The sequence below is a fragment of the Haplochromis burtoni genome, unplaced genomic scaffold, assembly GCF_018398535.1.
Source record: "Haplochromis burtoni strain Fernald_Lab_line unplaced genomic scaffold, NCSU_Asbu1 Contig_197, whole genome shotgun sequence".
Taxonomy (NCBI): domain Eukaryota; kingdom Metazoa; phylum Chordata; class Actinopteri; order Cichliformes; family Cichlidae; genus Haplochromis; species Haplochromis burtoni.
This window is the reverse complement of record NW_024582558.1, coordinates 852,350-868,890: the sequence shown is the minus strand read 5'-3', so window position 1 is coordinate 868,890 and position 16,541 is coordinate 852,350.

Below are 16,541 nucleotides of genomic sequence, written 5' to 3'. Positions count from 1 at the left end.
TTCTAGTTATAGTTTAAACAGTGCTCTCATCTAACTATATAGTAAGTACTCTTAATGCAGCTCATAGTAAATTGGACAAAAGCCACGAAGCTCATATTTTGGGCTGTGCAAACTAAGCTATTTAACTATGTTTCCTTGGGGTTGATTGTGATTACTTTTTTGCATTTCATAACCTTAATTATAATCACTGAAAATAAACAAGTTTATTGAAACTGAAAACAGAAATTGTTGCCATATTTACAATTTCAAATGGGAAATGCTCTTATTGTGTTGGTCTTTTCTGTTCTTAGATACTCACCTACCAAACAGCCTTAATCATTATAAGTTGAGCTGAGTTGAGTTGAGAAGTACTTTTATTTGTCAGTTGCAGTTCCCCGCAACTGAGATGACAGACCTTGCCGACCGTACATACAATACACAGACATCACATTGGGGAGACGGGTCAGGCTAAGTAGCAAAAAGGAAAAACAATGAAATGTGTAACACATAAGGGCAGTTCAGGAGAAAAAAACAAATTTCTGTTCATAATGATCCCCAAAAGGGAGTCAGCATGATGAGAAAACAAAAACTCCATAGCACATAAGAAGCACAGATATCATCACACAGTAAGACTAAAGCATAAAGTCTATGACATCTTTTTTAGTTTTCTGTTTTCTCCATCCATCGTGCTACGTGGAGATGCCACAAATTTCCTGTAACAGAGCCATATTTACACTGTGATGGCTGCAAATCCCTACTTTTTCCCTCCTTTAGACGCAGATTTTTCTTTCAGTCTGTGTACTGTATATGCCTCTCCCAGGACTGTAACACTGTACCTGTTCAATAGAGCCATGCACTGAGTTTTCTCAGATGAAGCAAGGTGCTCAAAAGCCTTCTTGAGGATGACTCTAGAACCAAGTCAGTCTCCATAGATCCCACTTTAGAGTAAGTATATTGGGATTCTGAAAACATGTAAAAATCCTTCCCAACAGGTTTTTAATGGGACATTATGATATATTAGTTGCTAGTTTTCTCTGTTGCTCAATATAGAAATTTGCCTACTGCCAACCACTAGTATCAGTATAAACTAACTATTTTCAGGCCTTTTCGGGTTTATTTTTAAGCACATAGCTTCCAGTTGAGTTTATTTCCATTACTGCTTGGTGTCCTTATTTTACAACTCTGGATGCCAGCAGGCTGACCCACATTATGCCTCCAAGGTATTGCTCTGGCTCAGAACATAGCTACTACATAAACCAAATAAACATCATTCCGTGGTTTTAAAATGACCAATCAAATAAAGAATGATGTCATGCTCCCGTAATGGAATATCAAGGTGGCCAGCAGTTGCCTCGATACTCCATTATGAGGCTAAACCACAAGACATTGTGTTTGTTCAAGGGGCACAGCTCTCTGCTGACAGCTGTTGCTCCTGCTGTCTCCACCTACATAAAACAATTAGGGTGAACTTAGCTTGATATTGGATATTGGATCTTCACCGGATATTTGTTTTTTCACTTTCAATAACTTAACGAAAGCAAACAATTAAAACTAGAGTAATGATTGCATCTTGTTTCTTAGAAAAGAGAGAACAATTTACAACCACTGGTTTCAATACTTAAAGTGCCGTCCACGAATAAATGGAAGCACACTGGTTCACACCAGTTCTCTGGAGCTTGATGAAGGACATTCTGAGAAAAGGAGGAAATAACTACATAGCCAATGGATACAGATGACTGACTTTTTAATACTCTTGAGGATGCTTTCTCTTGTCGCCCAGCAATTATTCTGCATCACGCTTGAGCATATTGTCAGTCACTGAAGGCTATTATTACATTTTAACGTTGCTACAACATCTCAAAGTTAAAAATATCCTGAAGTCCTAATGTCACTTTCATTACTTATAAGATGGTAGTATCATTTATGTTGTACACAGGTCAGATTAAAATTCTTTGTATTAATTGCATTTCTGTTGTGATATTTCTGAACAGAATCCATGTCAAAAGTTGTTTCTGAAGGTGCATTATTTTATTGCATAGCCATGAAAAGTTTAAACTTGCTGTGCATACATCTGACTAATATGAGTACAGCATATGAATACAGACAGGTTCATACATAATGCTTTTCTACTCTGTTTGAGCACTCAAAGCACTTTATACAACAGGCATCTTTCACTCAAGTACTTCTTTCCAGCTTCCAAGTGCTTTCTATCAAACACTCACACTCCAGCTACTTAGTGCAACTGAAGTTCAGTGTTTTGCCCAAGTACCGTTTCTCAGAGTGGAGCAACCAGGGAATGAACCACCAACACTTGGATTAGTACATGACCTGCGCCCTATCTCCTCCTTAACAGGTTTGCCAATCTCAACTAAAACTTTGCACCAACATCATCACACATACAGAGATTATTAAAATTAACGTTTTCAGAAAAGACTTATTATAAATCCCAATTCATTGGATTCTTTTGGTCATTATCGCCCTGCCAATAAGATTTTACGTTCTCCATTTGTATTTGTTTCATGTTCAATGTGTTGCCTGTACATAACTTTACTGTCACCAACATTTGTTTTCCTGATGGGGTTTTGTTTGAGTCACCACTCAATATGGAATAAAGAAAGTGCAGCAGACTGGTTACTTGAAATGTACATTCAGGTTCTTAGGAGACCGTTAAATCACTCTCCAACAAAAAAATAAATAAATAAAAAAATCTAGAGGTAAGAGACTAAATGTGAATTTTCTCTATTAACTGTGACACCATTAGACACAACAAAAACACAAGGATCATGTCAAGGATACGAGAAAGATCAAAGCAACGATAGTTCCCATTTTCAATATTTACCTTTTATTTTTACATCCAACGTTTGCAAATTACCTGACATTAGTGGACAATTACCATTGCACAAAAGCTAGACACTGATGCAGACATCAAGGACATGCCATAATATACTGATAGAGAAGGTCCACATCTACACCTATGGCAGTACAGCATATACATGTGAGGAGTGATCTGCATTCATCTATAACTAAATAACTTCTAATTATAGACAAACTCAATTTGACTAATCATTCATAGTCACATCTGTGATAATGACTTAAGTAATGTGTTCCACCTAAGGAGATGGGACTGATATTATAGGTCGCAGAGTGTGATATAGTGAGCACACTAGGTTACTTTGGTTTATTGCTGTTGTTACTTTCTTGGCTAATGTAAACCTGAAACATGTGGAGTTATGGATTTGACTATACATGGAGAAAATGAAGATAAAGGTGGGACTGTTTGTAGAAATGCCAGAACCAGCAATAACCACCTTTAAGTTGTCTGATGGCTTTTAACTAGAGGGAGGAGAATGCATCAGTTTTGTAGCATGTAAATTAGTGCTTGCTTGGATACTTAAAGCAATCACATTGTTATTATTGATTAATCTTATTAATTTTAAAACCAATCATTATTTCAAAAAATGTCTGAAATTTTTAAAAACACCTGGTCATCACTTTGCCTTTTTTTATTCACTCAATAAATGTAGAAAAAAATAAAGAAGATGCTCTTTGTGTCAAAAACTAACAACTTCAACGTTCCCTCTTATCAGGACCTCGAACTAATGATCATAACATTCACTCATTTAGTCATACTGCTTGAAATGACCCTACGACAAGTGTTCCAGAAGTACATATTACAAGTTAGGTGGGGGCATGGGTAGTGGCACAATTCCTCCTACTTTCAACCAGGAAACTGTAATTTAAGTTATGTCTGTAACCACTTCAAAGTGTTACTCATGGTTGTATAAGGATTACTTGAGTATTGCTAGCTTAAAGCAAGATGTAAACATGGGGTACGATAACTGCATAAGGACAAACAGCCTATCGGTACAGTCTCAAATATTGCAGCACAACGGGCATAATTGGTAACCAAGAAGAAGGTTTAAGAAGACTCCAAAAAGTCTTAGGGGTGTTTCTTTGAGATCAATAGTTTTGCTGACGCACAGAAAAAGACTGATCTTCTACAAGGACCTTTGGTAGCTCCGTAAAAAACAAAAAAAACAAAACAAAAAAGTACAAAGTTAACAAGAGCCAACTTAACAAGCTGTGAATACAACCAGTATTCCAATGTCATACTTCTCCAAGTACAGAAACTATAAATAATCATTAAAAGGATGGAGTGTTGATTGGGTCAAAGCTGGGTGATATGATCTATACAGCACTGCTCACCGCTGGGCACATCCCAGTCAGTTAAGGGCAGGTCCATCCAGATAAATCACTTCCTGGGGAGAAAGAAAGACGAAACAGCACTTAAGTCATTATCCAACTGCAGCCTCCTGTAATGGCTCTCAATCTCCAAATCTAATCAGTGGCTTGCCACCACAAAGAAAGCTAGCCACCTGATTAAATGAGAGTTCAAATGAAGGAACTGGTGTCACTTTGTGGTTTTACATCAGGACGAACAGGGATGGTGTTTAAACACCTGGGGCGACGTGTCCATCAGGATTAACAAGAACGGTCTTTAGTAAAGGATGTGTACCTTCTAGCAGGTGTTAACACTCCCAGAGCACGCTGTCTTGTTTGTTCAACCGGAAGAACAAGAGTGACTGAGCAGAAGGTCGTGCTAGTACTCTGGGATAGGTCATCAGTAAAAGAAACATGTTAAATGTCAAGGATGCGAGCAGGGCAGCCGACGTTTCCAGGCGTTTGCTTTTGTTCATCCCCAAGACATTAAGGAGATTACATTCAATTGTTAAAACCTCAAAGCATCAATCAGGGGCCTTTTGCATTGCAGCGTAGGAGGGATGTTGGCACTCTGACTGACTCACTGTCTGAACCCCCTGGGCTTGCTTGTATCTACTCCACATTCATTCAAGAAAAAGAAGCAAACAAGAAAAAGAGACCTCTCAGCAATCAATAGCTAGACACTTACAAATGCTGTGGACGTATAAAGCAACACTGAGGAGACTTTGTGCTTCCGAAAAGTGCCTGTTGTGGCTCTTATTTATCATGATTACACAAGAATGAATGAAGTGACTTGACTTGTAGAAATATGGTAGCAAGAATTTGAGTTGTGTGAAGATTTTGCTTGCCAGCCAGACTATATAAAACATTAGGATTCTGTTTCCCAGACATGGATTAAGCCTAGTCTAGGCTTTTTCCCCCCCAGTGGAGATCTTGATTTAATTATTATTTTAGTCATTTAATAATTTATTTCATGCACAAATATTTTCATATAAAAGAAAGCTAGCAGACTTAAATGCTTACGCACATGCAGCTTAGCTTTGGTTTGGATTCATTCCATTTCTGGGACTTTCTAGATGAAGACTGAAGGCAGCACTGGGCCAATCAATGGTATTGTGGAAAGTCTAATAAGGCAGTTAGATGAGAACACTGTTTAAACCTCACCTATGCTGAAACGATTAAATTATTTGTAGTTTAGCAAATCCTTTTCAGTCTAAAACCACAGAATTTCAACCAGAAAGATCAAGTGCTGTGGAAACATTGAAGTGATGAAGGACCAGCAGTCATCTTGCAATCCCTTTTGCCAGAAACTATATATAGAATCGAGCTAAATTTAAAACCTAGTTGACACACTTGATATAACTGGTAAACAATCAGGGCGGCTATCAGTCACCTATACTTATTAAAGCAGAGCACAATTGTGCCCTTTTAACTTATCGATACCAATGAGATCTTGTGTAGTGCAACCATTATAGCTGCTTGAATACTCTGTATCTTAGAAAAGAGCAGAGTGACTCAGGCTGGTACCCTGTCAAAAGCTGGGCAGAGGCAAGCAGTTCCTCTGAAGTATCTTAAGGAAACTTGGCTCTCATCTTTGGAGTCATTTCAGATTCAATCACACTTGATCAACTTGGACTGCATCCCGTGGTATTTATAGAAAGTTAAACGTTATGCGGTTATAAAGCCTGGCCGAAACCCAAGAATCTGCCATCGTTTCTGCCTCTGCAGCAAAGCTGAGAGTTGGAAATTTCCGGCTTTTAGTGTGGCTCAGAGATGCTTAAATTACAATGAAACTGAGGAAGAAAATCTTCATGAAGATGAAACATAATATACATTTAAAATGTGCTATTCTTTTGCAAGTTCAACTTGTATATCATTTCCAGGAAAGGTCTAAGCTATTACCTCTGTCTTGAATGTTTCTTTTGCTTGTTTTGCATTATTTTGTGCATTCTGTAGTCATCATCCCTTTAAAAAACTTGCTCTCATTTCCAGAGAAAAATACTGCAATTGTGGACCATTAAATTCCCGATCCACGAACTTGATCTTTCGCTTGTTATGTCACTCTTGTTGAGTTAAAAGAGTCTACCAGTTAATGGTTCAGTCGGCCTGGCAATGAAATTAATATAGTGTGTTCAGCCCTTGCATTTTTTTCCCTCTGCCACCAGAAATGGGACAGTTTTTCCAATCAGTCAAATGCAGTTAAAAGCACCCTTCACTCGTAAAAGCCATTATTGTGACATGATGGATCCTGAAGCACAAGAGGCCATTAAGGGAGTTTAATGAATAGATTAGTAAGAGCAGCCAGGTGTCTCTAGAACAACACTTGATCACACGCCCACCGAAGTTCAAATTGTGGCATTGCCAGCTGGTGTGTGTATGAATACAAAATCTGATTTTATTTTTTTTTTAGAAAAACTGTGATTTTTTTTATTACAGCCTATTAAAATCTGGCACAGAAAGGCTTCACTGAAGATATAAACTACTGCTTAAAGATTTGGGATCATCCAGTAAATGTCATATTTTTGATCAAAGCTACTACTGCTTTCATTCACCAAATGAGTTGCAAAGTGAATAGTGAATATATCCAAGACATTGACAAGGTTGTAAGTAAGGATTTTATTTTTATCTGTCACCCTGTCAATTTGTTGAACTAATCTAAAAAAAACTTTCCCTGATGCTCAATCAAGCGCTTTTCACAAGTTGGATTAGCTTGATGGGCCTTTCTCATCACAGCCAATAATACAACAATTCTCTGTGGGGTTTAGGTAACTGTGCTGGCCATTTCACTGTAGACAAAAACAAGCTGCTTGCTTCTTTTCTCAGTGGTTATTGTATAGTTTGGAGCTGAGATTTGGGTCATTTTACAAAGGTCAGAGTAAATTAGCTCCATGGGATATGGCATTGTAAAATCAAGTGACTTCCTTGCTCAAGATCCCATTTCTCATGTCAAAGTAACCTCAAACCATCACATGTCTCTAACATGCTTTACAGGTGGAAGTGACTCATCCTCCTCCATGTTTTTATGAGTCATTCATCTCACAAATGACCCCAAACCCTAGAACTTGGGTTCATTTGTCCACAATATAAACCTTTAAAGACTGAACCATGAAATAATTGACAGAAATTTGCATATCAAAGTTTAAATTTGTACCTTATGTTTATTTAGTTTTTTTTTAATTTTTGGGGTTTTTTGGCAATTTATTGCTTAAAAATATATTGCGCAATTTATTTCTTTTTGGCTGGGGATCATACTGATGATCAAAAAACTCCTGTTTGAACTACGATACACTTGGTTTTATTTATTATAATTTACATTTTAGGAGCCAAACCAATGCTCAAGACTCGAGCAAAAAAAATTAATTCTTATAAAAGCAGAAGAATTTTTAGCTGTACTAACAGCTTTATGATTGTCTAATGATCAGTTAGCCTTTTAACATGATAAACCTGCATTAAGTAACAGAATACAGCATGAACGCCTGTTGAACAATTCATTTGTAATCACAAAATTTGATTTCTAGATTTTGAAAAATCTCCTGTCAAGTCTTGGCACGTTGGGAAAAAATATTCTAACTATGATATTTCAAACATTACTTTTTTCTTCATTTTCTCTAAAATGGTCCTGCAGTTTTCTCCAAAACATTGAGTATAGGGTAAGGGTAGTTCTATTCTATCTATCTATCTATCTATCTATCTATCTTTATCTATCTCACACTATCTCTATCTACACTATCTATTATGCTATCTATCTATCTATCTATCCATTCCATCATCTTATTTATATCTATCTATCTAGATAGATAGATAGATATGTATAAATTTTACTATTTGTTTACTTATAATATTATAACAAATGTCTCTTTTTCTAAAAACATGAGCTTATTTCTAAGTGACCTTCTGAGTGGTCTTGTATAAATATGTCTAGACTTTAGTGGCTATTTCATTGGATTTCCAAAACAGGCAAGTCTAAAAGTCAAAAAGCATAAATATCAAACTGAGGTAGCCTTTCTCTGTGACCTGGAATTCCTCTGCATCTAGCTTCCTTCATATCTGGGAGTATTGATTGGCACGTCCCGCTGTCCTAATTTAACATCATGCTTTCTTCGCTGTAACCATACAACCATTACGTAATGCCAGGATTAATTCCAGCATCCGAGCTGATGACATGATCAAATACCAATGGTTCTCGAAGCACAGTTGATGCCTTTTTAGAGCAGCCTGTAATAACTTAAACTAGACACACGTGCCCACACTAAACCAGAAGCTCTGACAGAAATTCCATGATAAGCACACAAATGTCACATCACATGAAATTTAAAGCTGGTGGATATTTCAATTAGTTTGACAGAACGATCTGATGGCTTGCCGTCTTCAGTTGTCAGTTACATTGCACATTATTTCTCTAACTCCACACTCTATTATTGTTGTGTAACAACCCATTCTTATTGACACCACCATCATTACTGATCACCATTACTTTCAATGATAAAGACATATTGCATTCTTTTAGACCAGTGAAAAGGGAAATATATTTAGCAGCATACCTCTATGTTTCTTTTCTTGCCTGTTTTTTAATATTTTTTGTCACATCTGTGCTGCTTTTCATAGTCAACATAGAGCAAACCTGCACCAAGGCAGTCCACCCTCTGCGCAGTATTTACTTTTAAGGGAATAGCTTTGTATTTTCCAAAAAGTTGATTCTTCAGTGTTGTTTTTTGAGTTCTTTTTTAATCTACTTTATCACTTTTTTTTTAGTGCAGTAAAAACAACTGCAAAATGCAAGCTTTTTTTAAATTTAATTTTATTTAAAAGCAAGCTCCTCAACAGAGGTAATAATTAATTAAATTTACAAGACTGTGTAAAAATTCAAGTTTTGGATAAGCCTATCTGAGGAAAGTGTGAGCATTATACCAGTTTCTCCTTGCAATGTTTAAAATTAAATAAAATATATTTTAAATGGTAATAAGAACCCCAAAGTTAGGTCACATGCGATAGCTACTAGAAACCCTCCCCACTGGAGTATTATTTTGCTTTAGTGGTAAATATATATTTAATAATCATTAATCATTTATTGCCACATAATTTTCACCTTCTGGGGCCCCTTGGTTTACAATCTGGAAGTACGTTTCTTAATGAGTAGTGGATATAATTTAATCATTCAACAAAGGCTGAGCAAATAACAAGGAACAGGAAGACATGCATGACGCCAGCGTGAAACACTGCACTGAACTTTACATGAGTCAGAAATCAGACTGTTGTATCACACAGCAGAGTGGCTTTCATGTCAAGCCTTCGTCTACAGTGAAGTACATCATTGTCTTGATAAAATCTGATCACTTGTGACAACAAAATGAAAAGTGTGACTCATGGTAAAGCTGAGTTGAAGGCTCATCCCAACTTCCTCCTGTTCATACTAATATCAAATTATGTGTCATCAGGAAAAAAGACTGACAGCCTGTGCAATTCAGATAAATCAATTAGATTTCAACTGATTGATATCAGCTTTCTTTTTCGTTTTAACCGCTTTCAAAAATAATTTGTGCATATGAAATAAATCAGCGTTGAGTTAATCAACACAAGACAATGTTCTCATCTCCAAAAGTGACTGCTCACATTGCCTTTATTCCAAAGCTGGAGTGCTAGATGAGCAAATGCAATTAATGCTTAAATGTTTTCTGGAGAGCCAAAAGCAATGATTGGATGTCTCAGTTTTGTAGGCTTGGCATCATCAGATGTTTCCGCTTTGACACTGACACGAGGTGACAAATGAACAAATGGTTCTGCTGTGTTCATTTTCAAGTTAACTCAGATGCTGACATCATCAAAAGTCCAACATCTTTACAGTAAATGACTGCATTTCCTCAGACATGTAACGTGATGACGAGAGACAGCGACGACAGCAAATCTTATAATTCTGCATACATGACAAACAATTTCTGTAATGTTTCATTTTTGGTTCAGTTAAATCAAAAGTTAGACTGAAATCCAAAGAGAAAGCATTAAGTTAGAGGGTGGCAATCAAGAGTTTATAGAGTCTGATCCAAAGCTGACTATTTTGGATCAGTCCGAGTTCTTCAAGTTTAGCTTCATATAACAGAGAAGCCTTTTTAAGTATCCATGGACTATGCTCAATTGAACCATACGGCTGGTAGCCCGGTTACCTTGTGGGTAAAGTTGAGACCATGGCTTTGACAAGTACTACAAAAAGGTAGTAAGATTATTTGGAACTAACTTTTAAACTGCAATCAGCTGTGTGCTACCAGGATTCATGACGTATCCATACTGCAAGATGGGTGGGTTCTGAAGTTTTACAAGCATTGATCGCCATCACTTGTAATCATGAAATCCGGTCGTTAAGTGATGACATGACGAATCCTACTTCCGGGCCTAAAGTAGTCTGCGTTTAATATGGCTTTTGTGTTGTTAACATGTTTAATGTTTTGTATTTTCTTCTATTTAATCTCAAAAAGCTCCTAAAACAGTCAGTGATCACTGTTGACCTCCCTCGGCTTTTATTACCGCTGATCATTTATTTAAGCTCAGTTTTTAAAACCTTAGGATGTAACTACAGCCCAGCCCATGCAGCAGTATATGAATGACTAACCTCGTATTGTGGATGGATTATCTCAGTTGTTCTCTTGGCTGAAGTTTGGTTCTTTTACAGCATCCTGCCATGCGATTACATTTGTTCCTGACCACCGAGAACACTCACGTTAACTTTTATCGAGTGGAAAAAAAGTTAGCTTGTTTATATTATGCTAACATAGCTGTGTCGCTAGCGGTCATGTAGCACATCATTATATACCAGCTAGCCCAACTTCAGTAACCCTACAAACGTCACTGCTGTTTAGTTTTCTGTCTTAATTTATGTTGGAAGTGATAACAGAGCTGTACATTTTAATTTGTTTCCAAAACCCCGCAGTCAGGGCATGCTATATTGTATTTAGATAGAAGCTAGCGAGCTAACTCCCTGCTAACTTCTAACTCCGTTAAATGTCATAAATTCCGTTTTCATGGATGCCTGGATGTTAAACTCAATTGTTACACCTGGTAGAGCAGAACGCTGATCATTTTATCAAAGATGAAAGACTTTAGACAGTTTTTCAACTCTCAGTAATGCCATAGTGATCGTTTGATATATGGACCTGCAGCGGAGTTGCCGGCCCAGACACGGCTAGTGACGTCAGACTTAACGACCGGATAGCAGGGTTCCTGTCTCATCTGTAAATGAAAATTCAAAAATCAAAGCACAACCAGCAGGTACTGTAGAAGTATTAAGAGCAAAACCTCATTTTGCTCAGTATCATGTTTTTGAGAGCCACAAACATCCGTATTTAATCCAGGTCTGCATCTATCTACTCTATCATGCTATAATAATGTGATCATTTATCCCACAATCACAAACATTTATACATTTAACAGTTCAAGTGAGCACCACTTTAAACCTCAAAACCAACCTTAAAATTGTATTCACCCTGCACACTTTTGTTGGCGTTTAGTGTGGATATGCTACGGTAGTTCAGTTTGTGTGTGTTCTATGCTTGGTATGCTACGAATTTTAACAGTCAGCACAAAAAAAATCTATAAAGTAATTTTCAGATGGTGCAGATGATTATTTAATAGAGTCGTCGAAATAAGCAACTGTAAAAATGATTAAAGTCTAGAAAATAGCAGAGCAGACGCAAAAATCAAGGGATGAAAAGACAAAGTTCTGGTTAATGTACCTTCATTAAAATATTAGTATTATATGTGCTTAGTATAATGTAATTGTAATATATTTAAGGACATAAATTTAAAACATTTAGATTAGTCAGAGTTAACCTAGCCTCACTGTATACGTAATTTATTTTACATAAATATATTTGGAAAGATTAGATGATAACAGTTCGTGTAAGTATCTCATGTCACTGTGTAACAGAAGCTCAGCATCACATTGACAGCATTTCTTGATAATTATTGTTTGTTGAGCTAACACTAAAACGAAGACCTGTTTATAGTGCAGCGGCTTGCTTGGCCAGTACTTTTGTAATACTGTTTAGTTTAGTATTTTAACATGAGATACTGGCTTATTTCTTTAACCTCCCAAGACCGAAACTCATTCGAGGAATGTATTTTTATTTTCTCTTTGCTATTTGGCTTTATAGCGTTCGATAGAAACTGAGTAATGATGTGCAAAACTCTTTAATTGCTGTCTGAACAGAGCAGCATTTTTCCTGAATACAAAAACAAAATGAGAAACAACATTTGTGCCCCTTTGAGCAATATGGCTCATTGGAAAGCCATTTGAAAGAGCAAAATTTAGTATTGTGGTCTAGACAACCAAAAATGTGACGTCGCCGTATGTGGACACCAGGTCCTGGGAGGCTAAGGGAGCTTCAATTAGCTGATCTACATTTTTTGGCAGTTTTACTTTAGTGGTAAATTTTTCAGTCCTGGAGTCTTTGAGTCTTGATTGAGAGAGCTTCAGTACACAGCAGCATGTCAAATTGTTTCATTAGTTACAAGATAAATGTATTTTTATTGCAATCAATTTTTTCTCTAAGCCTAAAAAGCATGTTTCCCAGGCGCCTCTTTAAAAAAAAAACAGCTACTTACACCTCTCATTATCTATTTTTTTTTTACGTTTTTTAACCTGTCATCTTATACCTCCAACATCTATGACCATTAACACGTTAGCATCCTAGCTTGGTCTATTCCCATAAAGGAAGTTTATGAATTGCTGCCCATTTGTCTGCATATCTGTCTGTCTCCCATGTGCCAAGAGAATTTTAAGTTCCAGAAACAAAACCCTGCTCAGTTTTAGAAAAGATCTGGGAAAGCATGTGGATCCTGCACATTTACTTTATAATCCATTTATACAAGTAGTTTGTAGACAGACATGCAAGGCAACAATTATAGGGGCTCCCTATCCCCAAGGAAATCTCTTTAAGGGGGATGTCTTTCTGGTAATCCATCAAATATTCGTAAAGCTATTTCTCTTAAAACAAAAGTTTCTGACCAGCAGACTGATCGCCTTAACAAAAATCAAAAGAAACACAAGTTTGATGGAAATTCAATAGTCATCACAAAAAGCCTGTGTTTCTATGCTGCACTGTAACCAGCATAATCTAAAGCCTAATGTTACAGACATGTCTAAATTTCTAAGAGGTTGTTGCTAAGTGAACTGTACAATCACTGAACAGGGAGCAAGTACATCAACTCCTAAAATTAAACAACTAGTTAGACCACTCTGTGGCACTGTTTATATTTTATCATGGTGTAGACTACTTTTAAACAATAAACTCTTTATAAGAAGTTTTAAAACGTCTAATTGGTGAGCTGCTCAGACACAATCAGAACATTAAAATGATGGATTCTGGTACTTGAGGACTGGTGTGGCTGCATTTCCTGGCATTAAAACAATAAAAAAGATGAATAGGAAAATCCTAATCACTGTATCCGTAATGGCAGAAATCAGCTTCTTCCAAGACTGCATTTCCTTCTTACAATGAGCAGTATTAATTACTATTTGAATAAAGCCAGTATATGTTTATGTAAGCCATACTGGCATCATGTTGCAATCTTGTCTGTATCCTCATTATATTTTTTTTCTGTGTGTGTTTCATGTTGGTCCCCTGTATGTTCTCACTATTTGGTTGTGTCTGCCTGGGTGAGGCGTACCGCTCCTGCTCTGACTGCAATTCACTCTGTTCACCAGAGGCTTGTCACTAGCTGTTGGAGGTTTTAGATGTACGGTAATCCTTGCTGGCACTTCTATTGGATCTTCATGATTCTTAGATTCCTGGCTAACCACAAGTGTCTTTGTAGTTTTTTTTGTGTGTGTGTGTGGTGTGTGTGTGTGTGTGTGTGTGTGTGTGTGTGTGGGTGTGTGTGTGTGTGTGTGTTGTGTGTGTTGTGTGTGTGTGACCTATTACATAAGTAGAGATGGACCGATCCGATATTACGTATCGGTATCGGTCCGATACTGACCTAAATTACTGGATCGGATATCGGAGAAAAATAAAAAATGTAATCCGATCCATTAAATATCACGAAAGCACCTCACAAAACTTGCAACACGCCGTAACTCACCTCAGAACGTTAGCACGTCGGAGCAGTATGCATCACGTGATAGAGCGGCTGTGGCATGCGGGACCTGTCGGTGGTCTGGATAGCATTTGGAGCTTCGCTAGCAACCTGGCATTTCATCTCCGACAAAGTTATCCCCGAGAGAAGTAAAGCAAGTGTGTAAGTCCATCTCTGAATCTTTGTAAAGCATTCCTGCGTTAAGCTTAACGAGCGACTGCCTCTCGCTCTCCGGCTGCTACTTCAATCGTGAAACTGCTAATGATCAGCTGATCGGCTTTTCTGTCGCGAGTCTCTCTTGTTTGTTTTTGGTCCACTTTGCGCCAGAAAGAGGAAACCAGCGGCTGAACAACAGCAGCACGTTTAAGCTTGATAAGCTGTTGTTACAATTTATTTAATATTACTTTCTACACCAGGATCTTTTTCTACGTAGCTGACGGCTGGTAACTGTGCAGGGGCGGATCTAGCAAAGTTTAGCCAGGGGGGCCGATAGGGCATTAACAGGGAAAAGGGGGCACAAAGACATACTTTTCTTTCTTATTCTCATTTAAAATGTCTAGCTTTTAATAAATAATTATCTGACACCCAAAGTTTTAATTTGATGTAAAATGAATAGAAGTCCATTACTGTATATAGTGACTATTAAGTCTAATATATACCCTAGTAAGCTATAGTACTTTTTCCTTTGGGAAGGTACCATCTGTGCAGTCTGCAATTTTGTTGAAGAAAGATGTTGAATCTATTTAATATTTCTTGAAAAATAATTGATTTCTGTGCATTTTTTTTCACACTGCATCAAATTAATGTTGATTACGTCGATTAAGCATCATGAGGTGGAGCGTGAGGGGTGGTTCCCTATTTTTTATTTATTTATTTTTGTTGTTGCTGGGAGTTGGAACCCTATTAGTTAGGTTGCTTAATATTTACGCTAAGTACTCTTTAAAATACCAGAATAGGGAGGATGGTGTAGGTTCTAAGTTTATTAGATTGATCAGTATTGCTGAACTATGAAATATTTTTTTTGTATACAGGTATAACAGAATAGCTTTAGTGTAGTTGTTGTTTTAAACTTGAGTATGAACTTAACTGCAAAATGCAGCAAGATATTTTAAAAAACAGTTTTGTTGATTAAAAAACACTATATCGGATTCATATCGGTATCGGCAGATATCCAAATTTATGATATCGGTATCGGTATCGGACATAAAAAAGTGGTATCGTGCCATCTCTACACCTAAGAACAGATAGTGCTCCACAGCATGCTGGTCACGACTCTCTCCACCCAGCTTTTCAGCTCCACCTCAGCCACCAGTCTGCTCATCCTCTATTCAACAGTCATGTTCCATCACTCAAACCCTCGCACTATTCCCCTAAATCTACGCTAAACTGAGTTGAACCTTTGCTAATCCGAATCGAGTCCGAAAATAGCTCAGCATGATATCAGGTGGCTTATAGCTAACCTGCCGCTGTCATATTTATTATTATATTAGAGACACACGATGTGTGGCTTTACTTCATCACGTCTATTCTTAGGCACATAGAGTTAGCAAAGAGTCAGTCTGTGTAACTGCTGATATTATTAAGTGCCCATAACGCACAGCTTTTTTTTTTTTTGGCAGAAAAAAACGTCTTCAGCCGTTTGCCACTGAAATGCTGCATAAGTGCTTTCGTCAACACCAGGAAACTGACAGCACTGAGAAGGATCTCTGCAAGACTCCCTCCTCACCTCTTCTCACACACACGCTCTACTGGAACTCTTAAAGCCTATGACGACATGCAGATGAGAGCCATAAAACTTATCAGCAGGATAGGCTGCTGTGGCTTCTCTCTGCTCTGTGGCTGCAGACCCCTGACCTGTCTTGTCATTGGATAGCTGCCAGCTTAATGCAACATTGGCAGAGCTGCCACCTTTCCTACCAGTTAGTCCATCCATTTTCCGAGCTAAAACAAATCGCTGACCTATTTTTAGCAACACAGGTTGGGAATTTGCGGCCAGTTAGGATACAAATTATTACTATATATTATGTTTATGTGTTTTATTATACGTTATAGAAGTAATGTAAAATCCTCGGTGTGTCCTGCCAACAAAAGAAAAGACACAACATAGTTTAAAAAAATCACTGAGTGCTAAAGTGATGATATAAACTAGAGATAAACAGTGTTCTAGTAATTAACCATCACTAAAAATGTAGATAGATAGATAGATAGATAGATAGATAGATAGATAGATAGATAGATAGATAGATAGATAGATAGATAGATAGATAGATAGATAGATA